Genomic DNA, 21178 nt, shown 5'->3' with positions numbered 1-21178 from the left:
GACAACTTACCAGAAGTGGTGACTAACTCAGCTCAATTTTCTAGGTTCTCTTTTAAACTTGAGGATAACTGAAAATTCCATCATCTCTCCCCATTCCAGGAATTTATTTTTTTTTTGATCTTCAGGGAAGAAAGACCCTCATAAAGTAAAGAAACAAAAAAGTAACAAAACTTAAAGACTTTTTGAAAAAAAATGGAAAAACTTGTAATGTACATTTACAAAAAAGGCAAAACGTATATTTTAAATTTTTAAATTGGAGGCATAGTGTTTATTCAAAGGAGAAAAGGGAATATGATTTTGAAACTCTGTAAATGGAGCCTGAGTTTTGATGAAGGGAAGAAAATGACGTTTTTATTATAGCATTTAGAGCATGTTAATGATGCAGAGAATGATTTCCTTAACACTTGCACTGCTTTTTAAATTTTTTTTTTTATCTTTTGTTGCTTGTTTGTTTGTTTTTTACTTTTTTATTCTTATCACTGAATCCACCACAATGCTTGGTCCCATATTTTTCACATAGTAGGATATTCGGTGTTTGTTGCAATGAATTAATGGTTTATTGTCTTTTCATGACCAATGGAATAAAACAAACTCACATAATGAGATAAACCCCAATGTTACTTTATTGGAGATTGGCCCTCTAAGAGTAATAACTAGCATATACAGATTTGTTTTACCACACTGGTAAGACTTTTGACTAAAAGCTTGCATGCATATGAAAGAAAACCTGAAAACAAATCAACAAATTATAGCAAAAATGGTCTTGGACCAGGAGTTCAACGTCCTGAGTTTCAGCCCTAATTATCAGGTGACAACCTTTCTGTGTGCTACATGGTCTCTAAGGTCCCCTTGAAGTTCTAAAATTCTATAAATTTGTGAAGTCGTAAATAGGAGATCAAGCATAACACCAAGTATAACATGGGCATAGCTGACGAGGTGCTGTCACAGCCATCACTTCTAGTTCCTGGAGCAACATTACTTCTAAGTACCATTTGGCGTCACCTGGCAGGGCTGGATCACTAAGGATAAAGTCTTGGATGATAACCAGTCAACTACTCCTAGAGCAATGCTTATTACTAAACAGCTCGGTTAAGATGATGAGAAGGCTGAAAGGCATCATCCCACACTCACATACATACATTTTTAAGTATGAGAAAAACAAAGCTTCAAATAGAATCATAGCCAGTGTAGGCAAAGCATATATTAGGGAGAAACCGTGAAATAGAGAAGTTCTTAAATATGTAGATTCTAGAAAAGAGTGTACTGCTTGAGAGTGGCACTGAAATTTGCTCTTATGGTTGAATTTAAGGCCACAGAACAAAGAGAAAGGATGGCAGTCTAGAAAAATGTTAAATTCATCTAAGAACCATAGAATGTTACTGTACTGATTATGTAAAGACATGACTCTGTCAAGGGTTTGTACACCCGCCTGCCTACACATAGTAAAGCTACATGGCCAGTGGCAATACCTTCTCTCTCTTTCAAGAGTTACTGTTTGAATCTCTTTTCAAGAGATTCAAAACTTGATGAATCTCAACTTTTAGGTGGCATAAAAACCATTTAGGGTATTTATTTATTCATTTTTGTTTTTTTATTTTTGGGGGGAGGTGCAAGGCCTGGGAATTGAACCCAAGTCTCCCGCATGGCAGGTGAGAATTCTACCACTGAATTACCCTTGCACTGTCCTCGGATTTTATTTTAAATGTGTATTTATAGTGCCATCTCCAGGAATTCTGGCTCAGCAAATATATACTAAAGTTCAGGATTCTTTACAAAGCAAGACAAAACAAAGCAAAGAAACACCAAGCTATTATGACACTGGATGACTGGCAACCATATTTTGAGAAATATCACTCTAACATATGTTGGGCAAAGAGAGTTTGGGTCTTTTTCTGCTACAATTGTACCTCAATGCCTTTTACTTCTTCCTGAGGCCTTCAGGTGCCAGGGGGTCCTCAAATCACTTTAGTTTTGTGCAAGATCTCGGACGACCATGTCTAGAGAGTTCCCATAGATAAACTGTGGCTTGCTATAGAGAGGCACCAACAGGGGATTGAATGTGAAGCAATCACATTTCCCTTTATTATTCCATCCCCTTGTTTTCAACATCACCTTCTCTTTAAACTGTGCTGGTCTATGAGGTTTTACCAAAGAGTTGTGGTAACTAAAAATAGCTACAACACAGAAAAGAAGAAATTCATTTCATTTGACTGTCCACACAATCCAAGAGTAGAGCACACAAACTGCTAAAGCTTTCACAGGAGGGATGTTTCAGACACATCCAGATATTAACTTTGTTGCTCTTTTATTCATGATTGTCTTTTCCAAGTGTGAATACCCAACTTTTCTTATGCAAACCATAGTATCTGGTTCCAGAGATTGGCCTCAATCCCTTTCAATATGATCCATAAGATACTGCAATCCCCAAAAGTCCAAAGTCTAGATTTACAGTAGATCAAACTTCTGCAAACTATGGACTTTGGGCCAAATCTGGCCCATCTCTTACTTTCTGGAGGAAAAACAGTTTTATTGGCAAACCCCATGCCCAGTTGTATGAGGTGTCAATGTATGTGCTATAAGGGAAGTGTTGTAGAGTCGTAACAGAGATCATATAAATAACAAACCTAAAATATTCACTCTCTGGACTTTTATTAAAAAAAGGTTGTATTGAAGATAACTATTGAAACAGACACTTGTCAGAAATATAGCTTCCAAAGAAAATTGAATTCTTAGTGGTTTTTGTTACTCTATGTTCATATTAGGAAAGAGCACTATTCCCAGATGAAACATAATTTGTGTTGGCAGTCCCCCACCTTCTTCTCAAAGGGAGTAGAATGGGGTTAAACTTCCAACAAAGGTAAGAATTCCCGCTCCAACAGTATCCTTGGGTCCTATCTGTTTAAGAGTCCTATTACAAGGCCATCCATTTATCTATTAATATTTACAATATACATGGCAGCCTCTTTGAAATTAGCATTTTCCTCCAGTATCATAGTTCAGATCATAGTCCCAGAAAAAGCAGACTAGGTCCCTACTCCTCTATTTCTGCAGAAAGGGACAAGGCAAGAAATACGATCCACATAAATAAGAAACTACAAAAAGTTTTGAGGTCCATGGTGCTCTCTAATTCTATGATATTAGCAATCACTTTGCCTATGGCATTTGCATTTGGTGTGGGTTACATTGTTTTCTCAATTAAATTTTAACCTGTCCTCATAGATCCTACTATTTTCTCTTTCCAAAATCACATCTCATAAGCTTCCACATACAATAGTCCCCAGAGATATTCCCTGATGGTGTGATTTATTGTCATGGAAATGTGAGAAATGGAAGAGTCAACATAGTTTTTAAAAAAATTATTCTGAGGGTTTGTTTCTGAAGAAAGCTATTATATTTAGGGATGAGTCTTAGAATACTGAGACACAGTCCTCAATCATTTCCATCAGTCTCTTCAACAGAACAGATAATGATCCGAAGCTGGCTAACAAAATGCAACCACCTTCTGAGGTTTTGACTAAATAGTACAAATAATTTAATAGGTTAAATACTACTTTTGGATATTTTATATTTACATGGCCTTGACATGGAGTCTCAGATAACCAAACTGCAGGAAGAAAGAGTATATTTGATGCTCCTCAGAGAACATCAAATCCTAATACTATCAGAGAAACTGTTGGTCTCAGCACATTTTAATTCAGGCTAGCAGTGTTTACAGGTCATGTCATACTAACCATGAAGAGATCTTATACACATATTTACTTTGACTTCAATATGTACTCCTTGTGAGTCTGCTTAGTGAGTAGAATGCTAAAGGGACAGGGAATGATTGCTAATGTAGTGTGAATTTCAGAAAACAATTGCACAGGAATATTGGAATTTAAAAGGTTCCACAATCTAACAGCCCTAGGTTTGAAACATAGCTTCATCTCACACTAGTTGTATCATTCTGGACAAAGATATATTAATAATTAAGAAATTATTGATCATTTTTAAGTAGGCCTTAAGCTAAGAGCTTTACATTTATTTTTTTATGTGAGAGATTTGACTTAACTAAAGTCAGCTTCCTTATTGGCTAAGATCATTTCTGGAATGACTTAAATGAAATTGTAAATGACAGAGTACAAAATATAATGTCTGATACATTGTAGGTGCTTATTAAATTCTATATTCTCAACTTCATTACATATATTTTTCTAATCTATTTCACCAGGTTTTGTGTTATTGGGTTATGTAGACTGCTGAAATTTATTTGTAAAATCACTTCAATGCAAGGAAAAATAATATTTTGTGTTAATTGTTTGAGGGAGGGCATATGTGAGTCTTGGAAGACAAAACTATTTTACCTGAAGATTCAAATAAGATCAGTGCTAGGAATAGATGGAGGAGATAGCTACCTATATGGTCTGATTGAAAAAGATCTGAGAGAGCTTTTACTTTCCTGATATTCCCTATGCCATGCAATCTAATAATAATAATAATAATAATAATAATAATAATAATAATAATAATAAATGCCTATTATAGGATCTGTCATTTTACCATAAATCAGTCAGTCCTCTCCACCCCAATGTTCTTTGTCCCTTCTTCCTCCTTTTCTTCCTCCTTCCTTTCTTCCTTCCTTCCTTCTTCCTTTCTTCCAGTATTGGTTTCAAAGACTCCATTGTTAAAAAATAAATGCATTTAGATGTTTTTTATCAGTATGTCCTTAATACTGGCTATATATCATAATTTTCTGGGATAATTTAAAAAGGTGTTTGGGAAATAAAAATAACTTGGTTCTAGTGTTCAAAGATGAGGATGGAATATCTAGGCAGATAAAAGCAAATATATAATCTTTAAGAATGAATGTATCTTATTTTACTTTATAGCTGAGCATGCATAACCCTTATCTGAACTAGTTTCGTTTATGTGTGATTTTCCTCTTAAGATGTTCATATAATTATAGTGCTATATAATAATAGAATCAATATTAGTAGAATCTAGACTTTCTGCTTTTGAGAGATATAAAGCACAGAGCAATTAAAGAAGAGTTGATTAAGACACAATTCAAAAGTAGAGAAAATATTTTTAAAATCGGTCAAAATAAATAACAATATGAGGGAAATAAATGTGCCTTAGGTAACAGATCTAGCATGTTATTTTATAATTAAAAAATTATGAAAGTATAGACCCAAGGATGTTCTAGGTAATATTATGAGACAATGAGAAGACTTTTACAAATCACCTGAAAGTAACTGTTAAGTGGTTTTATGCCATCTATAGGGGGTCAAATGTGGAATGGAGTAATCCATTTCATCGGTTCATGCTGCTTTCACAACGTTGCAGGCACTGTTGGGTAGCCCATGACCAGCCTCTTCTGACAGCTTCTTTTTGGTACAGAGTAAATGCTACTGATTTTGTGTAGAAATGGACTGTACCCAGGTGACTCAATGGACTCAGCCAGGCATGACATTCCGATCGTTTTCCGGGAGTCAATTTAGACATGGAGATATGATTACGGTCTGCCCAAGAAGATCTCAGGGAAGAAGTCATGAAGAGCTATTGAAATGACTTTCCCTGCCCTTAAAAAAAGACATGTAAGAAGAGAAAGCACTTTCCTGCTAGAGGTTGATGTGCCTTTTGTGATCCTAGAACTGGGGCAGCTGTTTTTGCAGTTGTTGGAGTTGCTGAGCTAACATGCTAAAGATGCCAAGGAGGAAAGATGGAAAGAGCCTGGGTCTTTATTGATTTCACTGAGTCACTGAATTAAATAACCCTGGAACTGCTCTATCTCTGACTTCTTGTTATGCTTATACTTTTGTATTTCTTAGTAAACCAATTGAGTTTCAAATTGCTAAAAGCATGCCAAAACACAAGTTCACTACAGAAACTTGAGCGTAGATAGACAAATCTAAGGAAAAAAACATAGCACTATTAACATTTTCTATATATATAAATTATATATTTATATTAAATCTATATACTTTAACACACCTATTTTTCCCTTACTAATTAAAGATTTTCTTCTGCTATTAACACATAAATAAAAATTTCAAAACATATCTGTATTTTAAAATTTATCTAACCATTCCCCCACTGGTGGCTATTAAATTCCCTTTCTATATTTTCATATACAAATTAAAACTCTATGATAATAGCTAGGTTGCAGAATAGCTGTATCGTTTTGCTAGATGGTCTGTTTCATTCATTCACAGATCTAATAAATATTTATTAATGTTCTATATGTTAATACATTGAAGCACAAAGGTAAAGTTATTATTCTTGCTTAGGGGAGGTTAAAATGCAATGCCAGAGACCACCATGAAAATAAAGACATGTAAAAGTAAAAAATAAGTTTATAAGATTTTTAAAACAAAGTAAAATTAAAAAAAAGATCAATAAATGGATAGCAGGTTTATACCATTAAATTTATTAGAAAATACATTTTAACTGAAAAGAAAATCTAAAAACAGCAAACAAAATGTTCAGATATGAACAAAAGAGACCTTTACAGCAATTCCTTGTAATGGACACCACTAAGTAATAAAATAGAATTTTGTTTAAGTATCCATACCTCTCCACTTATCTTAAGTCACAGAGAAAATGAGTCAATTCTGGGCTTTAGATTCTGATTGTCTAAAACTGATAGTTATAATTCCATCCCCCAAGCTAAACATAGGTCTAATTAGTAGATAGCATCATTGTGATGAGTATTTTGGGCCCAGCAGTAAGTATATGACTTCAGCAGGTGAAATTAGAATGGAGAGGAAAACATGAATATATCACGATTAGGGGAAAGATTTTTTCTTTCCCTTTAATGGATAGAGGAAGTATACAAGTGGCCCCAGTTGCTCCTGGCAGCCATTGTTGTATTATGAGGGAAAACATCTGACAGAGCTGAACACACAAAACAAAGCGAAGTTAAAGAAACTGTAGAAAAAATGGGAATTGCACATTCTCCATGATTGCTTGCTAAGTGGATTGGGTCTCACTGTTCTAAAACTCTCAGCTAATATCAACCTACTTAATTTTCCAAAATATTAGGAAAAATTAACTAAAATTCAAATTACCCAAAATATTTTGAAAAAAAAAAACTTTACCAAAGGAAGGCAACTTAAAGAGAATCGAGAAACTGATAAATATCAAAAGTACAAGAACAACATATAATATAGAAGACAGACAGGAAGATATGAAGGCTTTAAGGCAAGAGTAAGGAACTATATCAGCCAGACAATGTTTTAGACTCTATAATGATAGTATTTCTAAAGTGAAAATGATTCAATGGTATATATTTTAACTTAGTTTATGCATATGGAAACTAAGTGAAAACAGCCTGTACAACTTTATACAGTAAGAAGTGGCAGAACGGAAATAGGAACTGTATTAGTAAGAGCTCTCCAGAGAAAACAGAACCTACAGGATATATATTTTATATAATATACATGATTTATTATGAGAAATTAACTCTCCTGACCCTGGAGGCCACAAGTTCTAATTCCATAGGGCAGTCCCCAGCTGGAAATTCCTTCAAATCTGATTTTGTAATCTGAAAGCTGATATTCCCTAGGCACAATTGACTGATTGAAGTTGAGGCAGGAATCCTTTCTGATCTCCAGAAAGCTCTGGCTTTTAAACCTCCAACTGATTGGATGAGAAGACTCCCCATATTGCTGAGGGCAATTTCCTTTGACTGTAGATGCAATCAGACAGAGATGGAATCAACCGCTTATAGATATAAATCCATCTATGAAATACCCTCACAGTAACAATTGTGACCAAACAATTGGACACTATAACCTAGCCAAATTGACATGAAATTAACCATCACATTAAACAAAGGCTGATCAGCTTCAAAGTCTCAGGGCAGAACCACCATAGGGTACCCGATGAAGATACCGCAGGGAAATAACAGCAACACAAGCAAGAAAAACAAAACCCAAACAGCAACATATAATTAAAAATCTATAAACTAGTAATTGCAAAACATTTAAATGATCAGATACATCAAAAATTGCAGAAAATAATCAGGTTTATACTGCTGATAAATGTCTAAATCAAATCTAAGCAATATCAAGGAAAATACTGTCTATTTTGCCATTAGAAGTAGTTTCATTAGCACTAGTGCATTTTTAAAAACAGGATTTCATTATGTTTTAGAATTATAAGAGTGGTGATATGTATATAACTATGACCTATCATTCAGAACTTCTATCCTAATATCAAATTAACTTGATAACTTTGGCTATTATGGTTCATACTGTTATAGTGATTACATATTAGACTAATCTGTCTTTTGACTAAGCGTTGCACAAGCTAATTACAGAAAGTAACACATTAGATAATATACCATGAAAATAATGCACGGTAGCTAAGCTAAAATGTAATTGGAAGAAATAGTTTTCTTGATGCCTGTGGTTTATGCCAACAAGTCTAATGAAAGTGTCCAGGTTGCATATCAAGTTACCCACCAGTTGTGGATTACCACATGGTTTAAGATTGTTTAGTTATGAGCCAAACACTATAGAAAAACACTTGCTGTGAAATGCACAGGGCCAAAATTCTCATTACAATGTAATGGCCTGCTGCTTGAAAAACCTAATAAAGAGTTTATTACTGATATTACTGTTTAAATTAAGAAATATTCCAAGAACACATGTTGGGTAGACAAGCACGTAGCTCTGACTGAAGAACTAAAACAGATGTGGACCATGAGGTACCTCCAAATAGTCTATATCTGAGTTTCTCAGTGTTTTTCTTAATTTTTCATGCAGAACGTATTGTTCATGAATTTTACTTATTGCACAGATGTTCTCGATTTTGATGACACTCCTCCCCAATTTGAAAATGGTCAGAGAATGGGGTAAAATAAAGGGGTAAAGGAACTAGAAACAAACACTGAAGTTTTGTTTGCTTGTTTCTTTTGCTTTGTTTGTTTGTTTGTTTGTTTGTTTGTTTGAATTGCTGCATTTAGGAACCATCTACCAGTAGTTATCACATGGCATAGATTGTGGCATGAGCAAGACAGGCTATTTGTGTGCACTTTCTGCACTGCTAGCTATATTTCTATCACTTTTTTTCTTCCACTCAAAAAAACATATCAGGATGTCAATATTCAGAGTAATTCTCGACTAGAATAATTTTGGATCCACTTTTGTTTATAAAATCATAAGCCATTACACACTTTAGTTTTTTCATCAGAGCATTAGATTCTCCTGTTTTTCCTTCGTCTCATTGCCTGTTCCTTCTCAGTTTCCTTTGTGGGTTTTTCTCATCTTCCCTCATCTCTTATTGTTTGTATTTCTCAAGACTCAATCATCACACAGCTTCTTTTTATTTCCACACTTAATCCCTCATGCTTGTCTCATTCTCATCTAGTCCCAGGGGGTTTGACTGCCCATAAGCCAATGAGCCCCAAGTTTCTATTTCTAGTTCAGACCCTTCCCTAAACAGAATGGTAGACTTCTATATTCAAATGCCCACAGTGTCTCCACCTGCATGTCTAACAGTCATTTCAAACTTAACATATTTAAAACTGAGCTTCTGCTCATCTGTGTGTCATCCTCCACCTACCACCTGCCAGGCGCTCATCTCTGGTAGCCTTCACCTCTCAGTTCATGGCAGGATCCTTCTTCAGTTATTCAGCCCTAAATTGCCAGAATCATTCTTGACTCCTCTCTAATAAGCCGTTTTCTCTTAAGTCCGCATTTAGTTATAAATTGTATCCTGTCAATGATATTATCAAAATATGGGGGTGCAAGGGTAGTCGGTGGGGATGTAAGAGTAATTCAGTGGTAGAATTCTCACCTGTCATGCAGGAGACCCAGGTTCGATTCCTAGCCCATGCACTTCCCCCAAAAACAAGCAAACAAGCTCAGCTAGCAAAGGAAAACACAAACACCAAAAAATTCAACAAATTGTGCTTCAATAACACGATATTCACGTGGAAAATGAGTAAAATGTGACCCCCACCTAACAGCATACAAAAAAAAATCTGACTGCTGTTCACCTGTCCAGGGCCACTACCCTTCAACAAGTCATCATTTCTTTCCGTGATTATTTCAGTAGCCTCCTAATTGCTTTCCCTAGTTTCACACTTGCACTGTTTCAGTCTACTTTAAACATAGGTGGCAGAATGATTCTTTTAAAATGAAAGTCAGATTGTGACATTCCTTTGTTCAAAACTTTGCAAAGCCAGAAATTGTCAGAATAAAATCAAGGTCTTATAATGGCTTAATAAGTTGTATACACTCTTGTTCATTGTTAGTTCTCTGAGCACATATGCTAATTTTTGGCTCCAGTCACATCGGTTGTGTTTCTGATTCTCTAACATATCAGATCACTCCTGCCTCCAGGGTTTTGCACTTCCCAGATACATGTATGGTCATGTCCTATCACTTCCTTCAGTCCTTTACTCAGTTGTCACTGCGATTATTAAGTTCATGTGTCAACTTTGCCAGATTATAGTGTCCAGTTGTTAGATCAAGAAGATACTGGACTTAATCATTAGTAAAGTTGATGGCATCTGTAGCTGATTCCATCTACAATCAACTGAGGCAATTGCCTTCAACAATGAGAGAAATCTCATCCAATTAGTAGAAGGCCTTAAGAGGAGAGGTGATGATTTCAGGAGTCAGAGGGAGAACTTCCAGCTCTACTTCATCCAGCCAGTTCCTCCTAGGAATCCATCAAAAACCTTCTTCATAATTCCTAGGTGTGCCCTGCCCTGTGGAAAATGGACTTGCCCATCCCACAGTCATGTAATCCAATTCCCATAATAAATATATATATGTATATACGTATCTGCTTTGCTTCTGCTTCCCTAGAGAACCCTGACTTATACAAGTCACTTTCTCAGTGAGGCCTTTTCTGAAAACCCTTTTAAAAAAACACAACAACACAAACACTAGTCCCCCTTTTTAAAAAAATTTCCTCTGTAACGTTTATTGCCATTTAATGAATTGCAAATGTTATTTATCTTCCTTATATTATCTGTTTCTTCACAATAGAAAATGATCTCCAGGGAGGAGTTCATATTTCTTTTCTTTGACATTTAATTTTATTTATTTATTTTTTTATTAAAAAAAACTTTATTTTTTGAAGTAGGTTAATACTTACAGGACAGTTGCAAAAATGATACAAAACCCATACAGAGACCTCCAACATAATCCTGCAGATAACCAATCCACCAACTTTAATATTTTTCCACATTTGCCAAATCATTCTTTCTATTATCCATTTATCTATCTGTTTTCTAACATTTGAGAGTTGATTGTATGCATTATGCTCCTTGAACACAGAAGACTTTCATATGCATTTCTATGAACAAAGATATTCACTTATGTTACCTCCTTAGGTTCAGTTATTAAGCTCAAGAAATTTAACATTGATACAAAGCATACATCCATATTCCAATGTCTCCCCACCATGTCTCAATAATGTCCGTTTTAGCCTTTTCTCCTCCATTATTAGATTCAGCCTAGAATGATGTGTTGTATTTAATTGTTACTGTCTCTTTAGATGCTCTTTTTTGTAATTTTGGAAACATATATGAATCTAAAATTTCTCATCTCAGCTACTCCGAAGAATAGCATCACTGGGATTAATTATCTTCACAGTGTTGTACCACCCTCTTCGCCATCCATTATCAGAATTTGCCCATCACCCCAAACAGAAACTCTAAACTCACTATGCATCAACACTCCATATCCCCTCCCTGCCACCTGACCCTGGCAACCTATATTCTGCTATTTCTATGAATTTGCATATTCTAGCCTTTTCATGTAAGCGGAATCATATGATATTTGTCCTTTCTATCTGACTTATTTCACTTAAATGATGACTTCAAGGTTCATTCATGTAGTGGCTTGTATCAGGATTTCATTCCTTTTAAGGCTGAGTACCATTCCATTGTAAGTATGAAACATATTTTGTTTATCCTTTCATCTACTGATGGACATTTGTGCTATTTCTGTCCTTTGGCTATTGTGAATAATGCTACTATAAACACTGGCGGAGAAATATCTGTTCAAATCCTTGTTTTCAATTATTTTTAGTGTTTATCTAGAAAAGAGATTGCCAGGGTATGTGGTAGTTGTATGTTTAAGATTTTGAGGAGGAACCAAATGGTTTTCCACAGTGGCTGCACCGTTTAACATTCCAACTAACAACACATTAAGTTTCCCATTTCTCCACATTCTCAACAGAATTTGCTTTTTTAAAAAATCTTTTAATAGTAGTAATTCTAGTGGGTGAGAAATCATTTCTCCTTGTGCTTTGATTTGAATTTTCTTAGTGGGTACGATTTATATATCTTCTTTGGAGAAATTTTGATTCATGTCCTTACCCTGTTTTTAAATTTTTTTGTCTTTTTGATGTTGAATTGTAGAAATTCTTTACATATTCTGAATATTAAAACTTTATCAGATATCTGATTTCCAAGTATTTTCTCTCATTCTGTTGGCTGTTTTTCATATCTCTCTGTTTTGATCACTGTTAGCTCTCTAGAATGGTTAAGGCCTAAAGATTTGTCAAATGAAAAAATTGACAACCAATGATTTGTAATATCAAAAAACTGTTGATGAAAATCATTGTCCAAGAGGGATAAGTCTAGATATAAATAAATTAGACCAACATTACAAGGACTGAACTTAATTCAAATGTTACAACTTATCTCAATATCTCCCCAATTACCAAATCAGAGATGCTCGAACAAACAATAAGCGAAGGTGGGGTTTTTTGTTTGTTCGTTTGATTTTGTATTTCTCTATCTCATTAGAGCAAAATATAAAATTATAGAGATACAAATTCTTTTATGACTCTTTGTAGTCAATCCTCTGCCCCCATAACTACCTCCTGGCAATGACTGATGTAATTTATTTCCCTATTGTTTTCCCTTTCCTAGAATGTCTTGCAAATGGAATCACATGATGTGTACCTTCTGTTATGTCTACCTTCTTTCACTTAGTTTAGTGCTTTTCAGATTCATCAGACTCTTGTATGAATGTTACACAGTTTATCTATTCAGTTAGTGGACTTTTGGGTTGTGGTGCAAGATAATGAAATTATTATTATTGACATATATGGTCCAGAACCATTTATTAACAGAATCTCAATCCCTTTTAATCATCTTGGTGTGTCCAAAAATCAATTGGACACAAATTGGTGTATTTGTGGGCTTTCTATTCAGAGAGTAAATTTTTATGTCTTGCTTATGGCATTACCTCACTGCTTTGATTACCTTTCCTTTGAATTAAGTCTTATAATCAGGTAGTGTGAGTATGCCCACTTTGTTTTGTTCTGTATTGTTTGGGCTATCCTAACTACTTTGCAATTGCATACAAGTTTTAGAATCAGCTTACCAATTCTCACTAAGTACATAACACAGAGTCTTTTGTGAATTTTATTTGGATTTTGTTGAATATTGTTTAGTTTCTTAATGCTGTCAGAATGCAATATATCAGGAATGGGTTGGCTCTTATAAAGGTGATTTATTAAGTTACAAGTTTACAGTTCTAAGGCCATAAAACCATCCAAACTAAGGTATCTAGAAAAAGATACCTTGTCTCAAGAAAAGCTGATGACATCCAAACACTTCTGTGAGCTGGAAAAGCATGCGGCTGGCACCTGAGGTCCTTGCTTCCTGTTTTCTTGCTTTGTGCTTCTGATTCCAATGGCTTCCTCTCTAAGTGTCTGTGGGTCCTGACTTAGCTGCTCTGAGGAAAAACTCTCATCTCTTATCTTAGCATCTTGTGGAAAGGCACATCGCAATGTTTCTTGGGCTCTGATTCCAGTCTTGCTTCTGTTGGATCCTGGCATCTCCTGGAATTTCTGCATTTCCAAATGTCTGCATCTAAGATTTCTACCAAATGATTCCCTGTGTTGGCTCTCTTAAGAACTCCAGTAACCTAATCAAGACCCAACTTGTATGGGTGGAGTCATATCTCCACGTAATCAAAAGGTCATACCACAATTGAGTGGGTCAATTTCCACAAAAACAATCTATTCAAAAGTTTCCACCCTAAACAATAGGTCTGGCCCTATAAGATTGATCAGGATTTAGAGAAAATGGAATACCTAAGAGTTTCAAGCTAGTGCAAATATATAAATTTGGAGAAAATTGACATATTAACAATACAGAGTCTTCCAATCCTCAATAATGGCATGTTTCTTCATTTATTTAGGTTTTCTAAAATTTCTCTCAGTCATATTTTGTAGATTTTAGTTCTACACATATTGTGTGAAATCTGTTTTCAAGTACTTCATGTTTGTTGATAATATGCCAAATGAAAATTTAAACATTTCATTTCCAAATATTTAATGCTACTATAGTGATATAAAATTGATTTTCTATAATTACTTTGTATCTTGCAATCTGGCCAAACTCATTTATTGGTTTCAGTAGTTTTGAACAAACAGACCATCTGCAAATAAAGACAGAATTTTCTTTGACTCTGTAGACTTTTTATTTGCTTATTTATTTAAAAAAGCTCTCAGGAGGGATATTCTCACCTTGCTTCTGAGGGTGAAAACATTCTAGCTTTCATTATCAAGAATGATATAAACTATAGCGTTTTTATAAATAGCATTTATCAGGTAAAGGACATTTCATTCTATTCCTCATTTGGTGGTGGTGTTTGTCAGGAATGAACAGAGGTTCTACAAATGCTCTTTTAGTATTTCTTGAGATGATTGTGTATTTTTTTGTGTGTGTGTGCTATTCTGTTAATAAGGTGAATTTATTTGATGAAGTTTTTAAATGTTTAACCAGCTATGCATTCCTGCATTGAATCCCACTTGGTTATGATTTATTATCCTTTCGGTATAATGCTGAATTTATTTTGCTAATGTTTTGTTAAGAGTTTTTAACAAAAATGTTCATGAAAAGATATTGGTCTACAGTTTTCTTTCCTCACAATGTTTTTGTCTGATTTTGGCATCATTGTAGTACTGGCCTCATAGAATAAGGTCAGAAATATTCTCTTTCCTTTAATTTTCTGAAAGAGTTCATGTATAATTGGTGATGTTTCTTGCTTAAACATTTGAGGGAAAAAATAGCAAAGCCACCTGAGCATGGCTGTTTGTGTATGTGTGTGTACATGTGTGTATATGTGAGGGTAAGAGAGAGAGAGAGAGAGACTTTTAACTACAAATTCAGTATCTTTAATAGATATTGCTTCAAATGGTTGTTTTTTCTTAATTTCTTTCATTTTTGTCATCCAAAGAATTCACCCAATATCAAGTCAATGTAGTCCTACTTGTTGGTTTATCTGGTTTTATATTTTGATAAGTTTGCATTAAACAGGATTAAACAATTTTTATTGTGGAAATTCTTAGAGCCTTAATTGTGGTAGTGTACATTGTGAATCTTAAGGAGAGAAATGTGGAATGCAGTTTTCTTGAAACCTATTTTGACATGGAACTTCTCCGTGGAGTATATCTTGAAAAACATATTAATAAGTTCTGAAGTAATTCTATGACTTAGTGTGGTAGTTAGATTCAGTTGTCAACTTGGCCAGGTAAAGGCACCTAGTTTTGTTGCTGCGGACATGAGCCAATGGTACGTGGACCTCATCTGTTGCTGATTACATCTGCAGTCGGCTAGGAGGCGTGCCTGCTGCAATGAATAATGTTTGACTTAATTGGCTGTGCTTCAATGAGAGACTCAATGTAGCACAGCCCAAGGAGCTCAGCATACCTCATCTCAGCACTCTCAGCTCAGCCCAGGCCTTTGGAGATGCAGAAAGAAATCACCCCAGGGAAAGTTGTTGGAACCCAGAGACCTGGACAGAAGGCCAGCAGAGATCGCCCTGTGCCTTCCCATGTAAGCGAGAACCTTAGTTGAAAGTGAGTTACCTTTCCTCTGAAGAACTAACGAAATAAATCCCCTTTTATTGAAAGCCAATCTGTCTCTGGTGTGCTGCATTCCGGCAGCTCGCAAACTAGAACAATTAGTGTTGTAATTAGTAATTAGTGTTGTAGCAACTCTTCAAATCTCAGTGATTTAACACAAAGGTTCATTTCCAGCTTTTACCATAGGCCAAGGAGGAGGTGGGAGGAAGGAGGCTGTTCTCTTACAAATATTTGATTCGGGGGTCTAGACTTCTTCCATCTTATGATATGGCCATTCCCTATGGATGCCTCATGATTTTGCTCTGGACCTCTTCCACATGTCCAGCTGAATACGAATTAAAAAAGATAGTGGATTCTGTGGTATAGCAATTAAAAAAAAAAAAAAACATGTTCATAAATTCTATGGCAATCCTCTTCTCAAGAGGAGAAAGTCTAATTTTTCTTCCTTTGCTCATGGGGCCAATATGGTGACCTGCTAATTGAAAGTGATGGTGTGACTTCTAAAACTAGATTATAAATGGCACTCGACTCCCTTCTTGCTTTCTTTCTCTATCTTTGTTGGGTAGAATTCTCTGGGAAAACCCACCTGCCACATCATAAGAACAAAGCACAGGACCTCATGCTGAGATGGGCCCTTGGCTTGGTTTAGCCCCTCTTACAATTCTTCATACATTTTTAACAAGGGGACTCATGTTTTCATTTTGCAAGGAGTCCCACAAATTACGTGGTCATCATGTATGAGGATACTCAAGCAACCTTATGGAGAGGCCCACATAATGATGACTGAGCCTTCCTACCAAAAACAACAATGGACTAAACATTTCTGTCAGTAGCCCTGTGGCAGGGAATGACTACTTAAAAATGAAACCTCTGGCCCTAGTAAGCCTTCAGATAACTGCAGCCCTGCTGGCATCCTGATTGCAACCTCATCAGAGACCCTGAGCAAGAACTGCTCAGTTATGTCGCTTACACATTCCTCACCCACCAAAAAGTGAGAAAATAAATGTTTTATTTTTGTAGGCACTAAGCTTTGGAGTAATTATTATGTAGACATAAATAATTTATGGAGAGATAATTTAGATACCGATCCTCAAAGTGGACGTCCTTTAACCAGTTGATCAAATCCCTGTTAAGCTCAATCAACTTCAAGGAAGTTGAAAATTAAGACATTTTTTTGTGACTTGGAATAAGATATTGATGAGCATAGAGTCAGTCTCAGCCATAACATGCTAACTAAGCTTACCTTGAGAAACATTAAAATCACTTCATTAGATGTTCAAAGTCATATTTCATTCATTCATCAAATATTTATTTGGTGGCAAGTATGAACTACATATATATATAGTGCCAGGTGCTGGGTATCACAATTCCTTCAATTAAGGTGTTATATAGCTTACTCTAGAGAGGACAAGGCAGTAAAGAAGTGGTTGCCAATGTAAAATAGGAAAATTAAACATATTTGGAGGCCCTTATTAAGTGAAGCTAATACACTCCTGGATAGAAAGGGCTCAGAGAAGTCTCCACTGAAGACACACTAACTAAGCCTAGATTGAAGGGTGTGTGCACATTTGTTAAGCTAAGAATGTGTCAGAGAGTGATAGTGGTGGGGTTGGGAGTATTCCAAGAACAGGGAATAGCAGGCAGAATAGACTGAAGATGGCTTCAAAAGGACAATAAAACAAAGGAATGATAGTATTAACCAAAACAGTAGTTAAACTGATGAGTTTGGGAACCAAAACTGATTTCAGAAGGAAGCCCATGTAGGAGGTGGTTGATAGAAAAAATTTGAACATTTCAGGAAGATATGGAAAAACGGATAGAATGGGGATATTTGATATAACTAGAAAAGTAGAAAGTAATGATCAAAGAAGAGTAGGACATGTAAATAAAGTATCTCAAGATTATGACAAGTTCCAAAGCATAATGGAGTTAAGGCCAAAGTGGAAGCATGAAAGAAGCCACTGGATATGAGACAATCACAAAGCTGAGGATAATTTAAAGTCAAAATGGTCCCAATTCCCAATCCTGTTAACACCAGGAAAACAAAATCCTCTCTCTAAACAAGATAGTGAGGAGTCTTTAGGAGAGGAGGTAAACTACATTAAGCTATAAACTATAAAAGTTTTTAAATACGTTGCTATAATATAGCTATAATAGTTGTAAAACACACACAAAATTAATATTGTTTGGAAGAGGGATAATTTTAAGAAAGAACTCAGCTGCTTAATATGTCCTTTTCCATTTTTTATTATTATAAGTTAAACCCAGTCATTCTAGAAAGAAAGAAACAAAAATGGCTCAAAAGTTCTAAGTTCTTATTCAGAAAATAAATTAAAAATTGGCTCTGGTCATTAAACATTAATGCATATGAATCATTGAGCATAAATATGTAAGCCAATGTACAGAGGCTTAAAAACGGTTATGAGGATTTTCATTTTATAAAAGAAATGTAACTGAGAGGCACTATCAGTCAAAAACATAACTATCTCATTAATTCCAAGGTTTAAATGACCTGTATGTAAAAGTACCCTTCAAAACCTAAACCCAACAAAAAAAAAGTGGAAGGAGCGTTCTAAACAAAGAAATTACATCTTTCAGATTCAATTCTCTGTCCATTTTAATAATGTTGGATCTTTAGCATGGTATTCTTCTGAGGATAAATTGTTTGCGATGAGAAGAAATGTTCCGCTAATAAAATTGTGTAGAGTGGGCTACTCTGTCTTCCTCCACAAACTGTGAGCAGCTTTGGGGTGGTCAGACTATTATTATAAGATAATTGCTGGTAAACAATTGTTGTCATCTCAAGCAGGCATCCAAGAACTCTTGAAGTCAAGAAACAATTCAGCAAGGATGGGAAGTAAGAAGCAGTTAGCAAAATAAATCTTTAGGTCAGAGGAAGCTGGTTGCAATCAGGAGAAACTGATGTGTTAGAGAGTGAGAAGGTGGCATGTGAGCCTTGAGGAGACAGACCTGAAGGAAAACAGAGCTGGGAGTTATTACCCTGGACAAACATTCTGCCTAACATGTCTTCATGGGATTCTAACTGCCTACTAAGCTTTACCATTCCATACTTCCATGGCATACCATGTATTATGCCGAAGATGACTATTGTGTTGCATAGTCTTGCTCTTAGCAGAGATGCATGAGAGAAAGGGTGAGAAGCAGGAAAACTTCCAGGGCTGCTGTGGCCCCAGCTTTCGAGGGTAACACCAAAGCAGAAAGATCTGGCAACTATTAGTCTGTGCTTCCCAAAGTACCTGGAAAGCAAGGCAAAACCATCCCTTTCGCTCCTCCTTCCATGTGTGTAAGAACTGAAATATTTGGGCAAGATAATATTTTGAAAGGAAAGCAGGCTTACCTCCCCAAATTATCTAACTGTAAATTTCAGAGAAATATGAAACAGATTTTTTAGCTCTGCCTGCAATGGAAAAAGTAATTGCAGACCCGGAAGATTGAACAGTGGCCCCTACATATTGTCATTTGATTATCCTGATCACACCTAACTGAGTTATTATCCGTACTCTTCATTGGTAGCTTATTTCATTCCAATGCCCGACATCAAATGTTGGTGTCTCTCTAATTTTTTTTTTTTTTTTAGTTGATTTTGTTGTTGCTGCTTTTTTTTTTCTCCTCTACCTCACAGTATCTGGAATAAGGACCATACGGACAACTAGAGTTTCTGCTCTTTTATCTTAACCTCCATTTGTGGAGGTGGCTTATACTCTCACTGCCCTTGATTGTTTGTTTAATTCCTTTTTATCTTACCTCCTTATGTCCCAGTCCACATACTCTATTTAATCAGTGCTTTGACGCAGAATATCTTTCTGGTAGGTAGAAACCTGTTTCATGCAACAGCAAAAAGAAAAGTTAAAAGAAAAACAGTAATGCAGGATTTGAACCAGCAAGCTCATAGTTTGCAAGCTTCCCTTCTGGAATTAGTTTTAAGAAGCTTTCTGAAGCTTGAACCAATATAACTTCTGGATGAGAACAGCTAACAGGGATGGGACAGAGATTAGCCACGTCCCACAGTAGATTCTGGAGAGAATATTTTTAACCTTCCTTCTTCTTAGAACACAGACTTCTAAACAGTTATTTTCCACTCCATTCCTGCCCATTGAAAGTTGATAAGTTGTTGGCAACAAACTGAATTTTTAAAAGCCGAGAACATAGAAGAGTTGAGTGAATCACCACTGCCCCCTGGTGTCTGCAATAAAAACACTTTGGAAACCACAGTCTGGCAGCAGCAGTGGCTTTACTAATACAGCTGCTGGATTCTTTTCTGCTAAGAAATGTGGTTTGCTCCCATTGTATCTTGGTAAGCAAAGATTTTCAATTTTTCCCATAAATTCTCTAGAAACAGAAATGCTACGTTTTTCAGGTCAAGAGATATTTACTTCATGGCTATCTCTAAAAACATAAAGAAATTCAATTATATCATTCTTGAAGAGGCTGAGAGTAGAACTTTTATTTAAGAAAAAAGAAACTATTTCAGTGTGGTTTTATTTTTGTATGTTTAAGGAAGTATGATATCAAGAAACAGATACATCCACTATATATGTCTGGTCTTGTGTGCGTGTATATGTGTATGTATATGTGTGTGTTTTAAATTTGTCTCCAAGTAGAGGTGAATGTGACCTGTTTTTACTAATAGGATAATTAATTCAATCTTGAAAAATCTACAGAAGAAAAGATGAGTTATCCTTCTAGTCCTGGAGGGCAAATAAATAAGATATTTTCAAGATAGTCCACAGGCAAAACCATCTGTTTGAACTCACATTAATTATAGAAGCTGGTAATTCTCCGTCTCAAGGGAAGCAGCTAAAGGTGGGGGTGGGGGGATCTTTTAAGTGCCCAGAGACTTGAAGATACGTGCGTCCCCCCTCCTGAAGGTGCCCACACAGGCTCTCTCTCCTGCATCCATCCAGCCCCTCTGAGAGGGTCTGAAGTCTACATAACACCTCAAATGCTGTGGTGGGAGCAACAGTCCTTGGAGTACATGCTCCAAGGGCAGCAAAAAGAAAGATTAAATGTCAGGAGGAGGGTGACTCATTAGCACACATGAAAACATTTGAATTTGTTTACTTTGGCCAGAGAGTGGATGATATTGGTCAACAAATATGTGAAAGGCAGAGGAGATTTTTATAAGTGGTAAAAAGAAAGGAAAATGGGAAAAGGAATAATAAGGGTAAAGTGACTTTCGGAAAGTGTTTCTCAACTTGAAATTTAGACAATTATAAAAGTGTTCCCAAAAAAGAAAGGGAAGTGTTAAGTTCCAGGACTTACATTCTAAGTCAGATGGAAGCAAAGATCAAAGGTGCTTTTTAAATTCATGAGCATGCAGCAGGATTGT

The sequence above is a fragment of the Tamandua tetradactyla genome, chromosome 10, assembly GCF_023851605.1.
Source record: "Tamandua tetradactyla isolate mTamTet1 chromosome 10, mTamTet1.pri, whole genome shotgun sequence".
Classification (NCBI taxonomy): domain Eukaryota; kingdom Metazoa; phylum Chordata; class Mammalia; order Pilosa; family Myrmecophagidae; genus Tamandua; species Tamandua tetradactyla.
This window is presented reverse-complemented; position numbering follows the sequence as displayed.